The sequence below is a fragment of the Hylobates moloch genome, unplaced genomic scaffold (genome assembly GCF_009828535.3).
Source record: "Hylobates moloch isolate HMO894 unplaced genomic scaffold, HMol_V3 SCAFFOLD_7, whole genome shotgun sequence".
Lineage (NCBI taxonomy): Eukaryota > Metazoa > Chordata > Mammalia > Primates > Hylobatidae > Hylobates > Hylobates moloch.
In genome coordinates this window covers 49,924,549-49,947,585 of record NW_026652282.1, presented here as the reverse complement: position 1 = coordinate 49,947,585, position 23,037 = coordinate 49,924,549, and the positions used below count along the sequence as shown (strand labels likewise).

The window sequence follows — 23,037 nt, the reverse complement described above, 5'->3', positions numbered from 1 at the left end:
GCCTGGGTCTGCAGGATCCTACCTAGTGCCAAGGTGGGCCTGGAAGTTCAGTCCGCATGTACCAGCCTGGAACCTGGGGCTAAGGGGGCCTCTCTGGTGCAAGGTTTTACTGGAATGGGCCCAGTTTGGGGGTTTGAGGCAGTCCAGTACTAAGTTTTTTCTTCTTCCCCTCATAGATGGGTATCTTTCTCCATGCTGTGCTACTTAGAGTTGGGGGACGGGTGATGTGCATAATGTAAAATTGTCCTTTTTCCACTCTATTTTTTTCTCCTTTGGAAACGGAGTCTTGCTTTGTCACTCAGGCTGGAGTGTGTGGCACAATCTTGGCTCACTGCAAACTCTGCCTCCCAGATTCAAGCAAATCTCCTGCCTCAGCCTCCTGAGTAGCTGGGATTACAAGTGCCTGCCACCACATCCGGATAATTTTTGTATTTTTAGTAGAAACAGGGTTTCGTCATGTTGGCCAGGCTGGTCTCAAACTCCTGACCTCAAATGATCCGCCCTTTCTCCACCCTTAAATGCATCTTTCTTTATTTGCTACACCCAGATGCTGTAATCTCTCACTTCGTTTCTTTAGGCCTTGTAAAGGTAATTTTGTGCATGAATAGTTGTTCAAATGGATACTTCTGCAAGGTTATGAGTGCTGAAGAGTTCCATTTTGCCATCTTGTGGCATAGAAATTTAATAAGTTGGGAGAGGCTGGCCGGGCGTGGTGGCTCACCCCTGTAATCCCAGCACTTTGAGAGACTGACGGGCGGGCGGATCACCTGAGGTCAGGAGTTTGAGACCAGCCTCAACATGGAGAAACCCTGTCTCTACTAAAAATACAAAATTAGCTGGGTGTGATGGTGCGTGCCTGTAATCCCAGCTACTCGGGAGGCTGAGGCAGGAGAATTCCTTGAACCTGGGAGGCGGAGGTTACAGCGAGCCGAGATCGCGCCGTTGCACTCCAGCCTGGGCAACAGCAACGAAACTCCGTCTCAAAAAAATAAAATAAAATAAAATAAGTTTGGAGAGACTGCCTTGGGAGGTGCTAGGCAGACATCTATTGTTTTAAACAACTTGAGATATGCACATATAATACAATCCATGATTTAAAGCGCACAATTCAATGGTTTTGGATCTTTATAGATAAGCATAGACATGTGTAAATGTCACTACAGTCAATTCTTATGCATTTTCATTAACCCTGAATAAAATCACACAGTCCTTAGACTTCTCAATCATAACTTAAGGGAAACTCCATCCTTAAGCAAATAACATTTTCTCTGAACCTATAGACTTGCCTCATGTGGACATTTTATTTATATGAAATTATATAAGGTATGGTACAGTGTGGCTGGCTTTTTTCACATAGCATAATGCTTTTGCTTTTCCCGGACCACCAGGCAAGAATTATTTTCCTTTTTTTTTTGGCATAATGCTTTCAAGGTTTATTCTGGCAGTATTTATACTTATTTCCTGTATATGACCAAATTAATATTCCATTGTGTGAATATACATTTTATTTTCCATTCACCAGTTGATGGGCATTTGAGTTGTTTCCACATTTTCCTAGTACAAATATTTCTGCTGTAAACGGTCCTGTACAATTTTTGTTTGAACATCTGTTTTTTTATTTTGGCTATGTATCAGGAGTAAAATTGCTGGGTAGCATGTTATTCCTTTTTTTTTTCTTTCTTTTTTTTTGAGATGGAGTCTTGCTCTGTCACGCCCAGGCTGGAGTGCAGTGGCGCGATCTCGGTTCACTGCAACCTCTGCCTCCCAGGTTCAAGGGATTCTCCTGCCTCAGCCTCCTGAGTAGCTGGGCTAATTTTTTGTATTTTTTAGTAGAGATGGGGTTTCACCATGTTGGTCAGGCTGGTCTCAAATTCCTGACCTCAGGTGATCCATCCACCTCAGCCTCCCAAAGTGCTGGGATTACAGGTGTGAGCCACCATGCCCAGCCATTATTTCTATGTTTAACTTAGAGAGGAACCACAAAATTGTTTGCCCAGTGGCTGAACCATTTATCATTACCAGCAACAATGCTGCATGTTCCTGTTTTCCCACGTTCTCTCTAACATTTATTATTTTGCTATTAAAAAAAAAAATAGTAAGTATCCTACTGGGTATAAATTGGTATCTCTTTGTGATTTCAATTTGCATTTCCCTGATGACTAATAGTGTTGAGCATCTTCTCATGTGTAATTTGTGATTTGTATGTCTTTTTTACAGAAGAATCTATTCAGATCCTTTCGTTATAAAATTGGTTTATTGTTTGTTTTATTATTTAGCTGTAATTACTGTTTATTTTATTTTATTTTATTATTTTATTTTATTTTTTGAGATGGCGTCTTGTCCTGTTGCCTAGGTTGGAGTGTGCATTGGTGCAATTTCGGCTCACTGCTACCTCTGCCTCCCAGGTTCAAGCGATCCTCCCACCTCAGCCTCCTGAGTAGCTATTACCGGCATGCACCACTACACCCTGTTAATTTTTTTTTTTTTTTTTGTATTTTTAGTAAAGATGGGGTTTCAGCATGTTGGCCAGGCTGGTCTGAAACTTCTGACCTCAAGTGATCACCTGCTTTGGCCTCCCAAAGTGCTGGGATTACAGGATGAGCCACCATGCCCAGCCTTATATATTTTAGATAGAAGTAATTTATGAGACATATTATTTGCAAAAATATTCTTGCACCGTGGCTGTCTTTCAAATTTCTTGACTGTGTTCACTGAAGCAAATTTTTTTTAAATTTTAATTATGTCCAGTTTATCTGTTTTTTCCTTTATTAACTTGTGCTTTGGTGTAAGAATTAAAAATCCAATGCTTAATTCAAGGTCACAAAAATTTATTCTATATTTCCTCCCAAGAGTTTTATAGTGTAACCCTTATATTTGAATCTTTGGCCTATTTTGAGTTAATTTTTGTATTTTGCATGAGGTAGGGGTAGAAGTTTCTCTTTTTATTTTTTTTGCATGTAGATACCAAGTTGTCCCAGTACCATTTGTTGAAAATAGTTATTTCCTCTTTTGTCTTGCCTCCCTTGTCAGAAGTTAATTGGCTGCAAATTAACTTTCATGAGAGCTTATGTCTGGACTTTGGATTCTATTTCATTGATCAATATTTATATACTATGCCAGTACCACATAGACTTGTTTATTGTAGCTTTGTAATAAGTTTTAAAATTTGGAAATATGACTCTTCAAACTTTGTATACTTCAAGATTGTTTTGGCTATTCTGGGTCCATTACATTTTCATATGAACTTTAGAATCAGGTTATAAATTCCTTCAAAGTAGGCAACCTTAATTTTGATAAGGGTTGCATTGACTATTTTGATTATTTTGAAGAGTGTTGTCATCTTTATAATACTGTGCCTTCTGATGCATAAAATGCCTTTCACCAGATGTCATTTTAAAGAAGTCTGTGTTTACTGTTTGTGATGTTCAGGCTGGCTCAGAAGTTTTAAAACTCTAATGTGTGATTAGTAATATTACACAATCTTTAAAATAACTGTCTATAATTTTTTAGTGTGCATAACATAACTCTAGAATATACATAAATGTCACCATACCTCCATTTGTGATTTTTCAGATTCTTTCATTCTGACACTAGGGACTAATTTCAGAGGATTGGGTAAAATACTCAGGTTTCACAATCTCTCTAAATATTCATTTTACAATGTCAGCTTTAATTACTTATTTGAACAAATTGTATTATTATTTTATATTTTAATTTATAAGCCAAGTTTATCTGACATTTTCAGATATAATATATGCTTTCAAATCTGTTTATCTTTTATTACAATTTGGAGGTAGAAGCTTTACTTTTTATATCCCTGGAAATTATTATAGTCTATAAATGTTTTTCTGTAACTAATTCCTGAAAAATTTATGAACTATATGAAATATTGAAAGCTGCTATCTAATGTTTTCCCATTTTACTTGTATTTTTTCACCATAATATTTATTACTGTTTTTAATTAGGATATTCTATTTGTTCAATACTAAGCATTTTAGAAGGAAAGTAGAAAATTACAAAAAACAAGCACATCAACCATTTTAGTCAGAAAAAAAAGTTAAGATGTAAAATAATATGATGAGGATTAGCATAAAAAGATGTAGATTCCACGCAAAAATTGACAGCAAAGTAAAGAAAGTGTATTGGAAACAATTCTTTTTTGGATTTAACCTTCCTCTCCTTTCCTTATATTTTTCACTAAAATAAATGAATAAATAGACATAAATAAATGAATAAATGTAAGAAGGTGGTCATATTTCAACACTAATTTTAGTAATGCTTTATATATGGAGTTCTTATAAAATATTTACTTAAAATTCACAATTTACTAGATGTAGTCATATAGATCTAACACAGCACTTAGAGACAAACTTTATTGGGGCCTTAATGGATTTATAGGAATATAAAGTTGTACAACAAGAACTGGATGTCACCAAAAGAGCGTACTGGTTGGCTGCTGCAGGACCATCTCACAGGCATTATTTGCTTTGGTAAGTTCACCATGATCCAGGCCATGGCCTTAAATCTCAGAGGTCTTACAACCCGATCTTGCCCATGTCTTAGAATTCATCGAAATTCAGGAAGTGAAATCACGCTGATTACATCATAAGACTGAAAGATACAGAAAGAGAACAAAAGTTTATTGACTTATAATGAGAAATTCCATTATCATACAGGTCAGATATGTCTGTTGAGCAGAAAACACCCCACTTTCCCTATTAAGCAAGTTAAAGAGAATGCAAAATTATTAGATGAGTGCTTAATAAATATTAAATCAAAGGCATACAATGCTGATAACCTGCATCTTGTTGGTATCTAATGTATTTGAATGCAAAATAATTTATCTGTTAGGTGGACCAGATGTTTCTATTATCCTAGGCATGTTTCTCCCCCAAAAAGTACAGGGATGTCTACCGCTGTTACTCTTGTTTTATTAGGCTTCCAAAACTGATCAGTCTCATTGTTCCCTCATAGCCCCTTGACAAACTCCTGTATTCCTTGGAAATTTTATATTTATTTATTTATTTACACAAATAATACATGAATAAATACATGAAAAAATCTAACTGTGTATAATTCAAACAACATAGACAGAATTCTTCTTACTGCTAAACTTTTACCATTCCTCAGTCTTTCTCCTATTTCCAGAAGAAAACATAGTTATCACTTCTGTCTAGACCTTTTTATTTCTATTTAAATGTACACATACATAGTATTTATAATAATATAATAATTTAGATTTGGAGTTTATAATATAAATCAGATCATCCTAGCATACATTTTTGCAATTTGTTTTTATTCACTTATAAATGTCTTAATAATTTTTAATATAAAAATAGACCAGTCTCAATATTTCAATGGCTTCAAAATACTGCGTTGTATTACAGTATAATTTTAAAATCATTCTGTTGAAAGATATTTAATATGTTTGCAACATTTTTACTGCAAACAAGCCAATTTGTTGATATGTAGAATTATTTCCATATATTCTACAAATAAAACACAAGTCAAAACTTGCAAACATTAAAATTATGATACAGATAAAATACTTTAGAAACATATAATTTTATAGACAGTAGATATTTAGCCAAATCCTTTCTAAAACTGAGAATTCTGGAGACATTTTTGATTGTGGCAAATATGATGACCTAATATTAAAGTCAACTATATTTGTTATTATTATTGGCCATATATTTTTGTCTCCTATGATTCCTGGTCTTTGACTATATTTCTATCAGGCTTTCTGTATTAATATAAAGAAATGTATTATATATTCTATGAATTAATGACATCCATTATCTATCTTTTAAATGGAACCACATTGTATATAAATAGTCTTTAAGTTTACTTATGATGTTTTTCTTCATATAAAGTTTGCATGTTTTATAAAAGAATATTGTATTTAGAAATATAATACAAAGGCATTAAAATGAGGAAAACAATATAAAATGTATAAAAGAGAAGATTAACAATTTCTTCCAGAAAAACAATTCTAAATCTGTGGAGGTTAAAAGATGTTAAAAGTATGGAATAAATGCCTAATAATTTTTTCCATAACCAATCAAAGACACATATACTTACCAACATGTAACTCTTTCTGTTTGCTGTTACAAAAAATAAGTTTGTATTATACACATTACTCCAGACATGTTTTATTTATTTAATAATATCTCATAATAACCACATAAACTTAAATATTTTAAAAATATCTGCACAAAATTCCAGCAAATGTGTCCACCAAAACATAGTAATTCTCAAAATGAACAGAACTGAGAGTTTCCAATTGTTTTCACAAATATGCAAATATATTCTCAGCTGGTATAATAAAAAAGCTAAACAATTTGTGGATTACCATTTCAAATGTTGCAGTAAACAATTCTCCAAACACCAATGTATGAGAGACAAGCTAATCACCTCAACAAGAAATACCTGTTATCATACTTTCAATTTCTATAAATGATAAAGAAAACATGGTATATGTTTGATTTATTGTACCTTAATAGAATTATAAAAGTGGACAACTTTTTAAGAATTTAGTAAACCAAAATTTCTTAGTCATGATAATCTCCTCATTCTGATGCAGAAAAATAAATTTTAATTTAAATGAGTCTCTATAAAGGATCATTGCATATGAATGATTTTAATCATCTTTGCAACATGGGTTTAAATCTCTTTACCAGATACTATACTATATTTTGGTTTAAAATTAAGTGGTTTTAGCATTTTTATTAAAATATTTTCATTATCAAAGAGTAAATAATTTATTGATGCCTTTCAAATTTTCCTGATTTCTCAGAAAGATCTATTTAAGCCAAGTCATATAGTCTATAAAATCATGAATTTATATTAAAATGAGTTGATTTATCACTACTTTAAGAATAAATTTCTCAATGTAGTAAAATTGTGTATAAGATATGACAGAAATGTAAAAAGCATTATAGAATGAGGTAAAGGTTAAATATATAATACAAAAATATATTTTCTATTAGCTATTAATGACACATAAAATATGACATTTCTTACTATCACATTTGATCAAATTAAAAAAAAAAAGAAATACCTCAAAATATGATCAAGAGTCTAAGGTGAACAGCAAAAGAAAAGATGTGGTTCACCGGGTGCGGTGGCTTAGGCCTGTAATCCCAGCACTTTGGGAGGCCGAGGTGAGCAGATCACGAGGTCAAGAGATGGAGGCCATCCTGGCCAACATGGTGAAACCCCATCTCTACTAAAAGTACAAAAAAATCAGCTGGGCATGGTGGCATGCACCTGTAGTCCCAACTGCTCAGGAGCCTGAGGCAGGAGAATCGGTTGAACCTGGGAGGTGGAGGTTGCAATGAGTTGAGGTCACACGACTGCACACCAGCCTAGGCAACACAGCGAGATTCCCTCTCAAAAAAAAAAAAAAAAATGTGGTTCATAACTTGGGTCACTGAAACAATAAGCAAAAGAAAATTAAAACATATGATGCAAAAGAGAAATGATCTTCCCAAAATAACAACTTAATAATCCCTAATTGATATATAATCAACTTTAATAAAACTTAGTTTCTTAAATGCCCTGATAAGCCACGAAAAAAAAGTTACAGAGTAAAATAAATGGAGAAAAAATATTTCATGTAACACTCAATAAAGCCATTCAATAACCACTCAAAAACAACTCAATAAAAAAAGACTCAAAAATCATGAAATTAAAAGAAGATAAAATATCACTATGAATCCACCACTGGGAAGAAGAAAAATTCACCACCTAAAATGACTACCTTTGGTCCAGAAAAAATGACAGAAAGAAAATGCAAAAATCAATTACAATCTGAAAGTACTAAATAAAAAAGTAAAAGAACAAATTGAAAAACACAAAAGAAAAAACTGAAACTGATACCAATTATGTTAAAAATAATGTAAAGCAGTGAAAATAAAAAATGAAAAACAACAAAAAAAAGACAAAAGAATCAGACGGAGAAGAAGCAATGACAATGAACAGGAGTGGCAAAGAGACACCAGTGACATCCCCGTGAAAAAACACACAACCAAGAAGCTTTGTGAGGATGGGATCCTTTCTGAATGTAAGTTTTTAAGCAGTTTGACCAAGGAAGCTTCAGTTTCACACCCACTGCTGGGGCCTATCTGATAACAGACTTCCTCCATTCATTCTCAGAGGAAGGCCCAAGTTACCCAATCAATGGCATGACGACCCAGGCCTGGAGACAGAAAAGCATGCCCATCGCAAGTGGTGATTCAGAGCCTGTATGGGAGAGTTTGTGGGCAGTGTTATGCCTGTGGGGGTGCGTGTGCGTGCATGTCTGTGTGGGGGAACACTTGAGCCCACACCCTTGTGCCCGTTTCAGGTTTCTTGTGTGTTTCTCTGCTTGTGTGTTTGTGATTACGTTTTGGGGTGTGGAGTCCCTTCTGAGTGTGTGTGTGGGTGTGTCTGTGTCTGCGGTCTGTGGGCATCTGCCTGTGTGGGTGAGAGTGAGCAAATGGGCAAGTGGCAGAGACAGCCTGCCTGTGCACACTGAAATGTGGATCGTTGTTGTGTTCACATGGCTGGGCTGGAAAGAAAGACAACAGGATACAACTTGCCAAGGCTCTCACTGGCTCAGGATTGGACATTTACAGAGTCCACAAAAAGAATGGGGACAAATAGCGAGCCAAGAGGTACTGAAAAATCCATGAATTCACGATGACATTTCACTTAAAAGTAACACCTGGGTGGCTTTTTTATATATATATATATATACTTTAAGTTCTAGGGTACATGTGCACAATGTGCAGGTTTGTTACATATGTATACATGTGCCATGTTGGTGTTCTGCATCCATTAACTCGTCATTTACATTAGGTATATCTCTAATGCTATCCCTCCCCCCTCCCCCCACCCAAGACAGGCCCCAGTGTGTGATGCTCCCCACCCTGTGTCCAAGTGTTCTCATTGTTCACCAGATAAACTGAACTGGTGACTTTCATCTCTGCTCCTTTAAAAATGAAAGTGAAACCTCTCTCCAGGCCTGGTGCTGCAAGGAGACACACCTATCACCAAAGAGCAGAAGAAGAAGCAGTCTCGATAGAACATTTGTCCCGCAGAGAGCTGAAAGTGAAAGGAAAAAGGAAGAAGAAGAAAGAAAGAGGAGAAAAAGAACAACAACAAGTGGCAGCTTCATGCCACCCAAGCTGTCCTGAAGGATCTAGTTCAGGGGTGTATCACTGCGTGGTGACATACACAACAAGTGACAAAGAGGCACGAGTGATGTCCGGGTGAAAGGACACACCACTGAAAAGCTTCTCATTGATGGGGTCCTCCCTGAGTAGGATCAAGGGCTCTGATCCACAAGTAGCCCTGCAGGAGCAAAAGAGAACAAAGGTGCAGGCAAAATCTTGCCCTCTGAATACATCAGCACACTTCAAGGGGCCACCAAGTCCCTAGTACATAAGGCCAAGGGAGGGAAGGACCCTGGAAATGGGAGGAGAGATGAAAAATGGGGAGAAGCCGGACACCAAGAAAAAGAGGTAATCAGCCACCTATGGCAATAGGGAGGGCAGAAAGAGGAGGGGGATTCTGATTATGCACTTCAGGGGTCAGCCAGGGTCCATCTAATTTTCTTAGGAAAAGTAAGCATGTTCTCCCTAATGATGTGCCCGTGCCCACCCGACCCTCCCGAAACTACAAGTGGACTAAAAGTAAAGACAGTGAAGATAAAAAAAAGTGGGAGGCTGGCAAGATGGCGGAATAGGAACAGCTCCAGTCTGCAGCTCCCAGCAAGATCGATGCAGAAGATGGGTGATTTCTGCATTTCAAACTAAGGTACCAGGTTCATCTCACTGGGACTGGTTGGACAGTGAGTGAGCCAAAGCAGGATAGGGGTGTCACCTCACCAAGGAAGTGCAAGGTGTCAGGGAACTCCCTCTCCTAGCCAAGGGAAGCCATTAGGGACTATACCATGCACTCCAGCACAGATACTGCACTTTTCCCATGGTCTTCACAACCCGCAGACCAGGAGATTCACTCCAGTGCCCATGCCACCAGGGCCCTGGGTTTCTAGCACAAAACTGGGTGACCATTTGGGCAGACACCAAGCTAGCCACAGAAGTTGTTTTTTTTTTTTTTTCATGCCCCAGTGGCACCCAAAAGTCCAGCCAGACAAAACCATTCACTCCCCTAGAAAGGAGGCTGAAGCCAGGGGGCCAACCGGTCTGGCTCGGTGGGTCCCAACCCCATGGAGCCCAGCAAGCTAAGATCTATTGGCTTGAAATTCTCCACCACTCTGAGCTTGACCTGGGACCCTGGAGCTTGGTGGGGGTGGGGCATCTGCCATTGCTGAGGCTTTAGTAGGCCGTTTTACCCTTACAGTGTAAACAAAGCTGCTGGAAAGTTTGAACTGGGTGGAGCCTACCGCAGCTCAGCAAGGCCACTGTGGCCAACCTGCCTCTCCAGATCCCCTCCTCTCTGCACAGGGCATCTCTGAAAAAAAGGCAGCAGTTCCAGACAAGGGACTTATAGATAAAAACCCACCTCCTTGTGACAGAGCACCTGGGGGAAGGGGCAGTTGGGGGGGCAGCTTCAGCTGTTACATATGTAACAAACCTGCACATTGTGCACATGTACCCTAGAACTTAAACGTCCCTGCCTGGTATCTCTGAATAGAGCAGCAGATCTCCCACCACAGCATTCGAACTCTGATAAGGGACAGACTGCCTCCTCAAGTGAGTCCCTGACACTCATGTATCCTGACTGGGAGACACCTCCCAGTAGGAAGTGACAGATACCTCATACAGAAGAGCTCTGGCTGGCATCTGGCAGGTGTCCCTCTGGGACAAAGGTTCCAGAGGAAAGAACAGGCAGCAATCTTTGCTGGTCTGCAGCCTCCACTAGTGATACCCAGGCAAACAGGGTCTGGAGTGGACCTCCAGCAAAACTCCAGCAGACCTACAGCAGAGGGGCCAGACTGTTAGAAGAAAAAATAACAAACAGAAAGGAATAGTATCAACATCAACAGAAAGGACATCCAATCAGAGACCTCAGCTGATGGTTACCAACTTCAAAGACCAAAGGTAGATAAATCCATGAAGATGGGGAGAAACCAGCACAAAAAGGCTGAAAATTCCAAAAACCAAAACACTTTTTCTCCTCCAAAGGATCACAACTCCTCGCCAGCAAAGGAACAAAACTGGACAGAGAATGAGTTGGAAAAATTAACAGAAGTAGGCTTGAAAAGGTGAGTAATAACAAACTCCTCCAAGCTAAAGGAACATGTTCTAACCTATGCAAGGAAGCTAAGAACCTTGAAAAAACGTTAGATGAATTGCTAACTAGAATAACCAGTTTAGAGACGAAGATAAATGACCTGATGGAGCTGAAAAACACAGCATGAGAACTTCGTGAAGCATACACAGGTATCAACAGCTGAATGGATCAAGCAGAAGAAAGGATATCAGAGATTGAAGATCAACTCAATAAAATAAGGCAAGAAGACAAGATTAGAGAAAAAAAGAGTCAAAAGAAATGAGCAAAGCCTCCAAGAAATATGGGACTATGTGAAAAGACCAAAACTGCATTTGATTGGTGTACCTGAAAGTGACAGGGAGAATGGAACCAAGTTGGAAAAGACTCTTCACGATATTATCCAGGAGAACTTCCCCAATCTAGCAAGGCAGGCCAACATTCAAATTCAGGAAAAACAGAAAACACCACAAAGATACTCCTTGAGAAGAGCAACCCCAAGACACACAATCGTCAGATTCACCAAGGTCTAAATGAAGGAAAAAATATTAAGGGAAGACAGAGAGAAAGGTTGGGTTACAAGGGAAGCCAATCAGACTAACAGCAGGCCTCTCGGGAGAAACCCTACAAACCAGAAAAGAGTTGAGGCCAATATTCAACCTTCTTAAAGAAAAGAATCTTCAACCCAGAATTTCATATTCAGCCAAACTAAGTTTCATAAGTGAAAGAGAAATAAAATCCTTTACAGACAAGCAAATGCTGAGAGGTTTTGTCACCACCAGGCCTGCCTTATAAGAGCTCCTGAAGGAAGCACTAAACATGGAAGGATCAACCAGTACCAGCCACTGCAAAAACATACTAATTGTAAAGACTATCAACACGATGAAGAAACTGCATCAACTAACAGGCCAAAAAACCTGCTAGCATCATAATGACAGGATTAAATGCACACATAACAATATTAACCTTAAATGTAAATGGGCTAAATGCCCCAATTAAAAGACACAGACTGGCAAATTGGATAAAGAGTCAGGACCCATTGGTGTGCTGTATTCAGGAGACCCATCCCACATGCAAAGACACACATAGGCTCAACAAAAGGGATGGAGGAATACTTACCAAACAAATGGAAAGCAAAAAAAAGCAGGGGTTGCAATCCTAGTCTCTGATAAAATAGAGTTTACATGAACAAAGATCAAAAGAGACAAAGAAGGACATTACATAATGGTAAATAAATCAATGCAACAAGAAGAGCTAACTATCCTCAATATACATGCACCCAATACAGGAGCATACAGATTCATAAAGCAAGTTCTTAGAGACCTACAAAGAGACTTACATTCCCACGCAAAAACAGTGGGAGACTTTAAAACCCCACTGTCAATATTAGATCAACGAGAAAGAAAATTAACAAGGATATCCAGGACTTGAACTCAGCTCTGGACCAAGTGAACCTAATAGACATCTACAGAACTCTCCACCCCAAATCAACAAAATACACATTCTTCTCAGCAACACATCACACTTATTCTAAAACTGACCAAATAATTGGAAGTAAAACACTCCTCAGCAAATGCAAAACAATGGAAATTATAACAAACAGTCTCTAAGACCACAGTGCAATCAAATTACAACTCAGGATTAAGAATCTCACTCAAAACTGCACAACTACATGAAAACTGAACAGCCTGCATCTGAATGACTACCGGGTAAATAACGAAATGAAGGCAGAAATAAATATATTCTTTGAATGAATGAGAAAAAAGACACAACGTAGCAGAATCTCAGGGACACGTTTAAAGCAGTGTGGAGAGGGAAATTTATAGCACTGAATGCCCACTAGAGAAAGCAGGAGAGATCTAAAATCAACAACCTAACATCACATTTAAAAGAAATAGAGAAGCAGAAGCAAACAAATTCAAAAATCTAGCAGAGGGCAAGAAATAACTAGAATCAGATCAGAACTGAAGAATACAGAGACAAGAAAAACCCATCAAAAAAATCAATGAGTCCAGGAGCTCGTTTTTTGGAAAGATCAACAAAACAGACAGACCGCTAGCCAGCCTAACAAAGAAGAAAAGAGAGAAGAATCAAATAGATGCGATGAAAAATGATAAAGGGGATATCACCACCGATCCCACAGAAATACAAACTACCATCAGAGAATACTATAAATACCTCTATGCAAATAAACTAGAAAATCTTGAAGAAATGGATAAGTTCCTGGACACGTACATTCTCCCAAGACAAAACCAGGAAGAAGTCGAATCCCTGAATAGACCAATAACAGGCTCTGAAACTGAGGCAACAATTAATAGCCTACTGACCAAAAAAGAGTACAGGACCAGATGGATTCACAGACGAATTCTACCAGAGGTACAAAGAGGAGCTGGTACCATTCCTTCTGAAACTATTCCAAACAATAGAAAAAGAGGGAGTCCTCCCTAACTCCCTAACTTTTATGAGGCCAGCATCATCCTGATACCAAAGGCTGGCAGAGACACAACAAAAAAAGAGGATTTTAGGCAGCATTTGAAAAAGCTTGTCCACCACGATCAGGTCGGCTTCATCCCTGGGATGCAAGGCTGGTTCAACATATGCAAATTAATAAACTTAATCCATCACATAAACAGAACCAATGACAAAAACCACAGGCTTATCTCAACAGATGCAGAAAAGGCCTTTGACAAAATTCAACAGCCTTCATGCTAAAACCTTTCAATAGACTAGGTATTGATGGAATGTATCTCAAAACGGTAAGAGCTATTCATGACAAACCCACAGCCAATATCATACTGAATGGGAAAAACCTGGAAGTATTCTCTTTGAAAACTGGCACAAGACAAGAATGCCCTCTCTCACCACTCCTATTCAACACAGTATTGGAAGTTCTGGCCAGGGCAATCAGGCAAGAGAAAGAAATAAAGCGTATTCAATTAGAAAAAGAGGAAGTCAAATTGTCCCTGTTTGCAGATAACATGATTGTATATTTAGAAAACCCCATTGTCTCGGCCCAAAATCCCTTAGGCTGATAAGCTACTTCAGCAAAGTCTCAGGATACAAAGTCAATGTCCAAAAATCACAAGCATTCCTGTACACCAAGAACAAACACAGAGCCAAATCATGAGTGAACTCCCATTCACAATTACTACAAAGAGAATAAAATACCTAGGAATCCAACTTATAAGGGATGTGAAGGACCTCTTTGAGGATAACTACAAACTACTGCTCAATGAAATAAAAGAGGACACAAACAAATGGAAGGACATTCCATGCTCACGGATGGGAAGAATCAATATCATGAAAATGGCCATACTGCCCAAGGTAATTTATAGATTTAATGCTATCCCCATCAAGCTACCCCTGACTCTCTTCACAGAATTAGAAAAAAACTACTTTAAAGTTCAAATGAAACCAAAAAAGAGCTCAAATAGCCAAGACAATCCTAAGCAAAAAGAACAAAGCTGGAGGCATCACGCTGCCTGACTTCAAACTATACTACAAGGCTACCGTAACCAAAACAGCATGGTACTGCTACCAAAACAGATATATAAACCAATGGAACAGAATGGAGGCCTCCGAAATAACATCACACATCTACAGCATCTTTGACAAACCTGGCAATAACAAGCCATGGGGAAAAGATTTTCTATTTAATAAATGGTGCTGGGAAAACTGGCTAGCCATATGCAGAAAGCTGAAACTGGAACCCTTCCTTACACTTTATAAAAAATTAACTCAAGATGGATTAAAGACTTAAACCTAAGACCTAAAACCATAAAAACCCTAGAAGAAAACCTAGGCAATACCATTCAGAACATAGGCGTGGGCAAAGACTTCATGACTAAAACACCAACAGCAATGGCAACAAAAGCCAAAATAGACAAATGAGATATAATTAAACTAAAGAGCTTCTGCACAGCAAAAGAAACTATCATCAGAGTGAAAAGGCAACCTACAGAATAGGAGAAACTCTTTGCAATCTACCCATCTGACAAAAGGCTAATATCCAGAATCTGCAAAGAATTTAAACCAATTTACAAGAAAAAAACAAACAACCCCATCTAAAAGTGGGTGAAGGATATGAGTAGAGACTTCTCAAGAGAAGACATTTATGCAGCCAATGAACATATGAAAAAAGCTCATCATCACTGGGCATTAGAGAAATGCAAATCAAAACCACAATGAGATACCATTTCATGCCTATTACAATGGTGATCTTTAAAAAGTCAGAAAATAATAGATGCTGAAGAGAATGTGGAGAAATAGGAATGCTTTTACACTGTTGGTGGGAGTGTCAATTAGTTCAACCATTCTGGAAGACAGTGTGGCAATTCCTCAAGCATCTAGAACTAGAAATACCATTTGACTCAGCAATCCTATTACTGGACATATACCCAAAGGATTATAAATCATTCTATGATAAAAACACTTGTACACGTATGTTTATTGTGGCACTGTTTACAATAGCAAAGAGTTGGAACCAACCCAAATGCCCATCAATGATAAGCTGGATAAAGAAAATGTGGCCCATATACATCATAGAATACTATGCAGCCATAAAAAGGATGAGTTCATGTCCTTTGCAGAGACATGGATGAAGCTGGATATCATAATTCTCAGCAAACTAACAGAACAGAAAACCAAACACCACATGTTCTCACTCATAAGTGGGAGTTGAACAATGAGAACACATAGACACAGGGAGGGGAACATCACACACCAGGGCCTGTCATGGGGTGGGGAGCTAGGGGAGGGATAGCATTAAGAGAAATATCTAATGTAGGTGACGGGTTGATGGGTGCAGCAAACCACCATGGCACGTCTATATCTACGTAACAAACCTGCATGTTCTGCATGCAGAACTAGCACAGATAAAGACAGGAAAAAGGTGAGATGTAATGGGAGTTAAATGTTAAAAATGAGGACCTCTGACATTCAGACTCCCAATACCACCCCGAAGAACTCTGTCCAGATCTTCCTGCATTCCTTTCTTCCTGCATTTTCCCTATGCAGGCACTGGAGGTGCCCCCATGGTGATTACTACACATGAGAAAAGGATCCACATTAGTTTGACAAGTGACAGAAAGGGAGTGATTCCTGTTCCATGGTAATGCTGTCCTTCTTCCTGGAAGGCCCTGAGAGTGCAAGCCCATGCATGAAACTGACGTTCGTGAGAGTCGGTCATACACCTCTGAGTGTGGGAATCATAATCCATGGGGTGAATTTTCTCTCCTCTGAAGCTCTGCACATTCCCAGTGCGGCCTACACATCCAGGAAGACTTGTAACAAGCGAAGAAAGAAAACATTTGCAATATTCTGAGAGGGTCGTGTTCCATGCTGCTGTCCAGTCACTGAGAGGCATGGGTAAGACATGCAACCTTTAGAGCAATGAGGCCACAGCTTTGCATCTCAACAAGTGTTCTGTATGAAGGACCCATGCCCGGCTTTCCCATTTCTGCCTGGAGACCCAAAAGGGGTGGCACAATTTGTCCTCCACTGTCTCATCCATTTTCCAGGCTGAATAATCTGACAAGCAATAGAATTCAGCTTGAGGAGCCCAGAGAGCTCTGTATCAAACCAAGGAACAGCCACCTCCCCATCTGCAAAGGCACGCCAGCCTCAACCTTCACTTCCATGCCCAGCACAGGAACACAGAGGAGGCCCAGGCAAAAGTGAGCATGGCTGGGGCCTGGCTACCCATGTATTTGGCAGAATGACCAAGATGCCCGGGGAATTAACTGGTGAGCCACCACATTCAGTGAGCACGCATGCTCCATCAGCTATGCCAAGTGGCTGTCTCTAGGAGAGCCGCCTGTGGAAGCCACCCAGAATACCCCTCCTACTCCTGGGCATGGATGAGTGCCTGGGCTCCAGTGAGAAAGGTAGCTGAAGGCCTGGGACAGGTGTCCAATCTGTCGAGTCTCATCCTGACAGATACCTGGCCCGACCTTCTTCTGCTAGAAGGGTCAACAATCTATGGACGCCTGTTGGATCTGGCTGCTTTTGAACCAAGCTTTTGTCCCTTCCCCAAGAAACAGTGTGTTGCCTATTTACGAGCATAGTGTGCACAAGCAGGCAGCCTGGTCTCCTTAGGAGGCTTGTGCAAATTCGGAGAAGTAATCAGCAGTGGCCCACAAGCAGGCCCAAGCACTCACACACCCCTCCCCCTGTACCCCTTCACATTGCCCCCAGTGCAACCTATCCCCACCATGCCACAGCCCCAAGGGTGGGATTTTTTGAGGATAGGCTTCTCTGGCTCACTGGGACCCCTGCCCAGAGAGGAATCCAGAGGGAAGGAGGGAGGCAGAGAGACCTTCGATTGTTGTAGGTTTCCCCAAAGAGACTATGTAGGTGGGGAGTCCTGCTGTAGGTGAGGTGAGTGCTCCATGGCTGATTTCTTTTCTTTTTGTTTTGTTTTGTTTTGTTTTATTGTTGTTTGTTTTGTTTTGTTTGAAGCAAAAGGAGAAAGAGAAAGGCAAGGGAAATAAGTGACTGCCATTTCTGGAGCCACACTGCCATCCAGCGGCAGTTGTTTCTGAACACGACAGGCTGCAGGGACACTTGCCTTCTGACAGGCACAGACTTCAGCGAGAATATGTCGGGCTGGGTGGACTCTGACTTAGCCAGGGTTTCCCCCATCGCGGTTTTAAGCCTTTGAAGGAAGTGTGCCTGCCATTTGGACCCCACGGAGAAGCAGCTAATCTAGAGGCCCAGGGACAGAGCAGCCAGGCAGCCCCAAAACCAGTCAGCCCAGAGGGCGGAGGTGCCCTGGCAGCCATCTTGAGGTGGGCTTAAGGGAAGCCACTGACTACTGACTGCAGAGACTGGGGTTGTTTACACTGGTCTCTTTTGTGGGGAGTTCTGGGGTGCCCTTGCCTGGAATCACGCTGGGGCCAGAGGTCCCCTATCCTCCCAGTGAACCAAGGAGCTTTGGGGTACTGTGCGCGGGACGACTCCTGCCAGGCAATTTGTGGAGATGGCCAGGGGAACCCATGGAAGGCTGCCCCTTCCTGCCCTTTTTTCGGAGAGGGCTGTGGAGCCCGGGTGCCATCCTGGTAATGAGCAAAGGCAAAGGGCCAGCCAGGAGTTCCTCTCTCGTTCAGCTTCAGCCTGGGGGCCCCACACCGCCACCATCTCTTTCGTGCTCCTGGGATTTCTCCAGCACTCGTGCCCAGCTGCCTCCAGTTTCCGGAAACAGATTCCGCTCGAGGGCACTATGGCTCTACAAACGCCAATTACAAGCTTAACCCTGCCCCTCCAATCCGACGGCTTCCACCCTTTCCAATGTGAAAAAAAAGAAAAGGGAAAGAGAAAGAAAAAAAGACAGGGAGGATAAAAAGGAACCAGCCACCTGGTCTCAGGTTGACCACCAAACTTAAGGGACCCTACGACCTAAGACCAGTAGGCATAGGCGGGAGACACTGCGGAAATCCTCTTTATGCAGCCAGCCTTTGCTTTTCCTTTGGCCCTCTCCAGGTTTCATGGCTCATGCTCATGCAGAAAAATAGAAGACAAATGATACGTAATCATGGCCACTGGGAAACCACAGGAAGACTGGGATCATGGGGCTGCCGCCCCAGGACAAGGTGCTGGTCACCCAGCTGAATTACACAAGGTTTTGCTGCAGGACTGCTGGTTCTCCCAAAGCCTGGAGCTCCAGATAGAGTTTACCACCTTGGGCTGGCACATGGAGGTCACCAAAATGAGCGATCGGCTCAACAGGCAGTCACACGGCGTGTGGCAGGAGTCTCCCTCAGAGGGAATACTCAGCAACTGACTGAAGTCTGACCCTGTGCAGGCTGTCCTGGCTTTCACATGGGAAGTGGGGGGTGGGGGAGGGGTGACATGAGGGTGGCTTAGGGGAACTGGGGAAGGCCACCATGCAACAGAGATTCCCATGGCATCACAGAGGGCCAAGGGTCCCAAGGGGACTCTCTGCCTCTACCCAAAGTGTGGTCCCTTTTTAAGCAGGTTGACCCAGGAGGCTCCAGTTTCACACTGGCTGCTGGGGCTTATCTGATAACAGACTTCCCACATTCATTCTCAGGAGAAGGCCTTAGTTGTCCAATCAACAGCATAATGACCCAGGCCTGGAGCCAGGAATCCTCACCCATAGCCCATTGCCTGTGGCTGACTGAGAGCCTTTATGGGAGAGTTCGTGGGCAGTCTGGTGGCTGTGACGACGCATTGTGTGTGCGTCTGTGTGAGTGAATGCTTGGGCCCGCAACCCTGGGACCGTGTGAGGATTTGCGTGTGTGTGTGTGCGTGTGTGTGTCTATGAGCTTGTGCATGTGCATGTGTTAGTGTATGTGTTTGTGTCTGTGTGTGTGTGTATCTCCCTGTGCATGTGTGTTTGTGATTATATTTGTGGTTGTCGGGGTTTCCCTGTGAGTGCATGCAGTTGTGTCTGTGTCTGTGGTCTCTGGGTGCCTGCCTGTGTGAGTGAGAGTGGGCAAATGGACACGTGGGAGAGACAGCCTGCCTATACACACTGAAATCTGGATCGTTGTGTTCACATGGCTGGATTGAAAGAAAAGGCAAAGGGGGACAACTTGTCAAGGCTCCTACTGGCTCAGGATTACACATTTAGAGCATCCACAAAGAGAATGGGAAAGAACTGTGAGCCATGAGGAACAGGTTAAGGGATGGGTTCATGGTGACATTTCATGAAAAGTAACACATGGGCTCCTTTGTGGAGCACCAGAGGGACTGAAATGGTGACCTTCATATCTGCTCCTTTAAGAACAAATGAGGCCTTTCTCACTTTCGTTCTGCAAAGGGGCATCCTGCATCACCAGGAGCAGAGGAAGAAGCAGTCTCAGTGTAATGCTTGACCCGCCAAGAGCCAAAAGTGAAAGGAAAAAGAGAAGAAAGAGGAGAAAAATGAGAAGGAGAATGACAAAGAGAAGGAGAAGGAGGAGAAGAAAAAGAAGAAGAAAAAAGAGGAGGAGGAGGAAGAGGAAGAAGAACCAGAAAGACAACGAGAACAAGAAGTGGCAGCTTCACGCCACAGCAGCTGTCCTGAAGGACCTAGTTCAGGAGTGCCTCACTGCATGGTGACATACACAACAAGTGGCAAGGAGAAACCAGTGATGTCCCGGTGAAAGGACACAACACCAAGAAGCTTCTTGTTGATGGGTTCTTTTCTGAGTGGTATCAAGGGCTTTGATCTACAAGTAGGCCTAGAGAAGCTACAGAGGACTGAGGTGCAGGCTGAGCCATGCCCTCCAGATGTCATCAGCGCACTGCAAGGGGCCATGAGCTTCTAATCTACAAGGCCTGGGCAGGGAAGTACCCCAGAAATGGGTGGGAGGAGACATGTAAAACGAGGAGGAAATGGATACCAGAGAAAGGAGGTAATGAGCCACCTATGGCAATACTGAGAGAAGGCAGATAGGGGAGGGGGATGCTGCTTACACCCCCAGGGGTCAGCCAGGGTCCTTCTGATTTCCTTAGGAAAAGTAGGCATACTTTCCCTAAGGACATTCCTGTGCCCACCCGACCTGTTTCTGCAGGCTGATCCTGAACTCCCCAAACCAGAAATTGATGAAAAGTAAAGAGTGAAGAAGAAAAAAGTGAAGGAAGAAAAACTCCAAAGTACACAAAGAATCAGGGTGAGCAATGAGGATGAGAGTGAACTGAAATGCAGGATATCCCAGGTGGAAAGGTGGCTGCCCGAATGGCCTCTTGTGCCCTCGTACAAGAAGAGTCACCTGCCAGAAAAAAGCATCAGACCCTTAGGCCAGGGTTTGTACTGGCTCCACACAGAGGCCAGTGGAGCCAAGAGACTGCCCTGCTCCCCACTGTCCCCACCCCCACACCATCCCACACACTCCACCAGCAAATATTGGGAAGCCAGACAGAAAGGGAGAACAAAAATGAATAAGAGAAAACCGGGAAGCTGAAGAACCCTGCCCATTGAGAGTTACCTAGACGTGGGGATCTGAGTGTGAATGGAGGCGCCTGGGCAGACACCTTTTAGTGAGTATTGGTGGGGATACATGTATGTGCCTGAGAACATATAGAAGCACAGATGAAGACAGGAAAAAAGTTAGATGAGATGGGAGTTAAATGTTACAAATGAGGATTTCTGACACTCAAAGTCACCTTGCCACCCCTAAGGACACAGTCCAGATCTTCCTGCATTCTTTTCTTCCTATGTTTTCCATAGGCAGGCACCGGTCTCCTTCTGAGGAGGCCTGTGCAGATTCATAGAAGAATCTGCAGCGGCCCACACAGAGGCCTAAACACCCACACACCCCTCCCCCTTTACCCCCTCACACTGCCCCCAGTGCTACAAATCCACAGCAAAAGCATAGCATTTCTTGAGGATAGGCTCCTCTGGATTACTGGGACCCCCTGCCCAGAGAAGAATCCAGAGGGTAGGAGTGGCAGAGATCACTCCTACTGTTGCAAGTTTCCCCAAAGTAACCACATCGGTGGGGAGCCCTGCTGAAGATGAGGTGGGTGCTCCTTGGGCAGTTTCTTTGTTTCTTTGTTGTTTTGTGTTTCTTTTGTTTGGTTGGCAGCAAAAAGGAGAGAAAGGCAAAGTGGAGGAAGGAAAAGGGGTGATTGCCATTTGTGGAGCCACAGTGCCATCCAGCTGAAGGTGTTTCTTAACATGACAACAGGCTTCAAGGACACTTGCCTTCTTCCAGGCACAGGTATCAGTGAGGATGTGCCAGGCTGGGTAGACTAGGCCCAAGCCAGGGTTTCCCCCACCAGGGTTCAGAGCCCTTAAGGAAGTGTACTTGCCATTGGAACTCTATGAAGAAGCAGCTAATCTAGAGGCCTGGGGACAGAACAGTCTGGCAGCCCCAAGACGAGTCAGCCCAGTGGGCGGAGCTTCCCCATCTTGAAATGAGTTTAAGAGAAACCACTGTTCACTGATGGCCGAGTCTGGGGCCATTTGCTCTGGTCTCTTGTGGAGAGTTCAGGGGTGCCCTTGGCTGGGGCCACACAGGGGCAGGGGCACCCTATCCTCCCTGGGAACAAAGAAGTTTTGGGATGCTGGGGTGGGGCAACTCATGCCAAGCAGTCTCTGGGGGCTGCCAGGGGAACCCATGGTGGGCCGCCTCTGCCTGTCCATTCTTACAAAGAGAGCTGTGGAGCCAGGGCGCTATCCTGGGAATGAGCATAGACCATGGGCCAGACAGGAGTTCCTCTCTCAGATTCAGCCTGGGGGCCCCACACTACCATCTGTCTAGTGCTCCTGAGCTTTCCTCAGCACATGAGCTCAGGTGCCTCCCATTTCCAGAAACAATTTCCGCTTGATGGCAGTATGGCTCCACAAACGCCAACTACAGTTGTAACCCTGCTCCTCCACCCTGAGGGCCTCTGCTTTTTCCAATGTGAAAAAAGTAAATAGGAAGGAGAAAGAGAAAAAGACAGGAGGGAGAGAAAGGAACCAGCCAACTGGTCCCAGGTTGACCACCAAAACTCACAGGTCCCAATGACCAAGGAGCAGTAGGCTGGAGACCCTGCAGGAATACCGTTTAGGTAGCCAGTCTTTGCCCTTCCTTTGGCCTTCTCCCAGTTTCACGTCTCCTGCTCCTGCAGAAAGTAAAAGACAAATGACACATAATCATGGTCACTGGGACACAAGAGACTTGGGATTAAAGGGCTGCCGTTCCAGGACAAGGTGCTGGTCACTCAGCTGGCTTACACAAGGTTTTACTGCAGGACTAGGAGTCCTCTCAAAGGCTCCAGGTAGTTTACCGCCTTGGGCTGGCAGATGGAGGTCACCAGAACGGGCAGACTGCTCAACCGGGAGCCACACGACCTGAGGCAAGTGTATCCCTTAGAGAGCACACTCAG

General features: G+C 42.3%; 1 long non-coding RNA gene across 2 annotated transcripts; it reads right to left on the bottom strand.

Annotated features, from left to right (window-relative positions):
- Nucleotides 1-4,359: 4,359 nt before the first annotated feature.
- Nucleotides 4,360-22,775, bottom strand: LOC116811726 (uncharacterized). Of its 2 annotated transcripts, none has more exons than XR_004370515.2 (2): nt 22,713-22,775; nt 4,360-4,611 (listed from the first exon to the last, which is right to left on the bottom strand). It is a non-coding gene; the product is annotated as an uncharacterized LOC116811726 (long non-coding RNA). The 2 variants fall into 2 exon arrangements; XR_009214360.1 differs by having other exon boundaries at nt 22,665-22,770.
- Between the last annotated feature and the right edge of the window lie 262 nt (nt 22,776-23,037).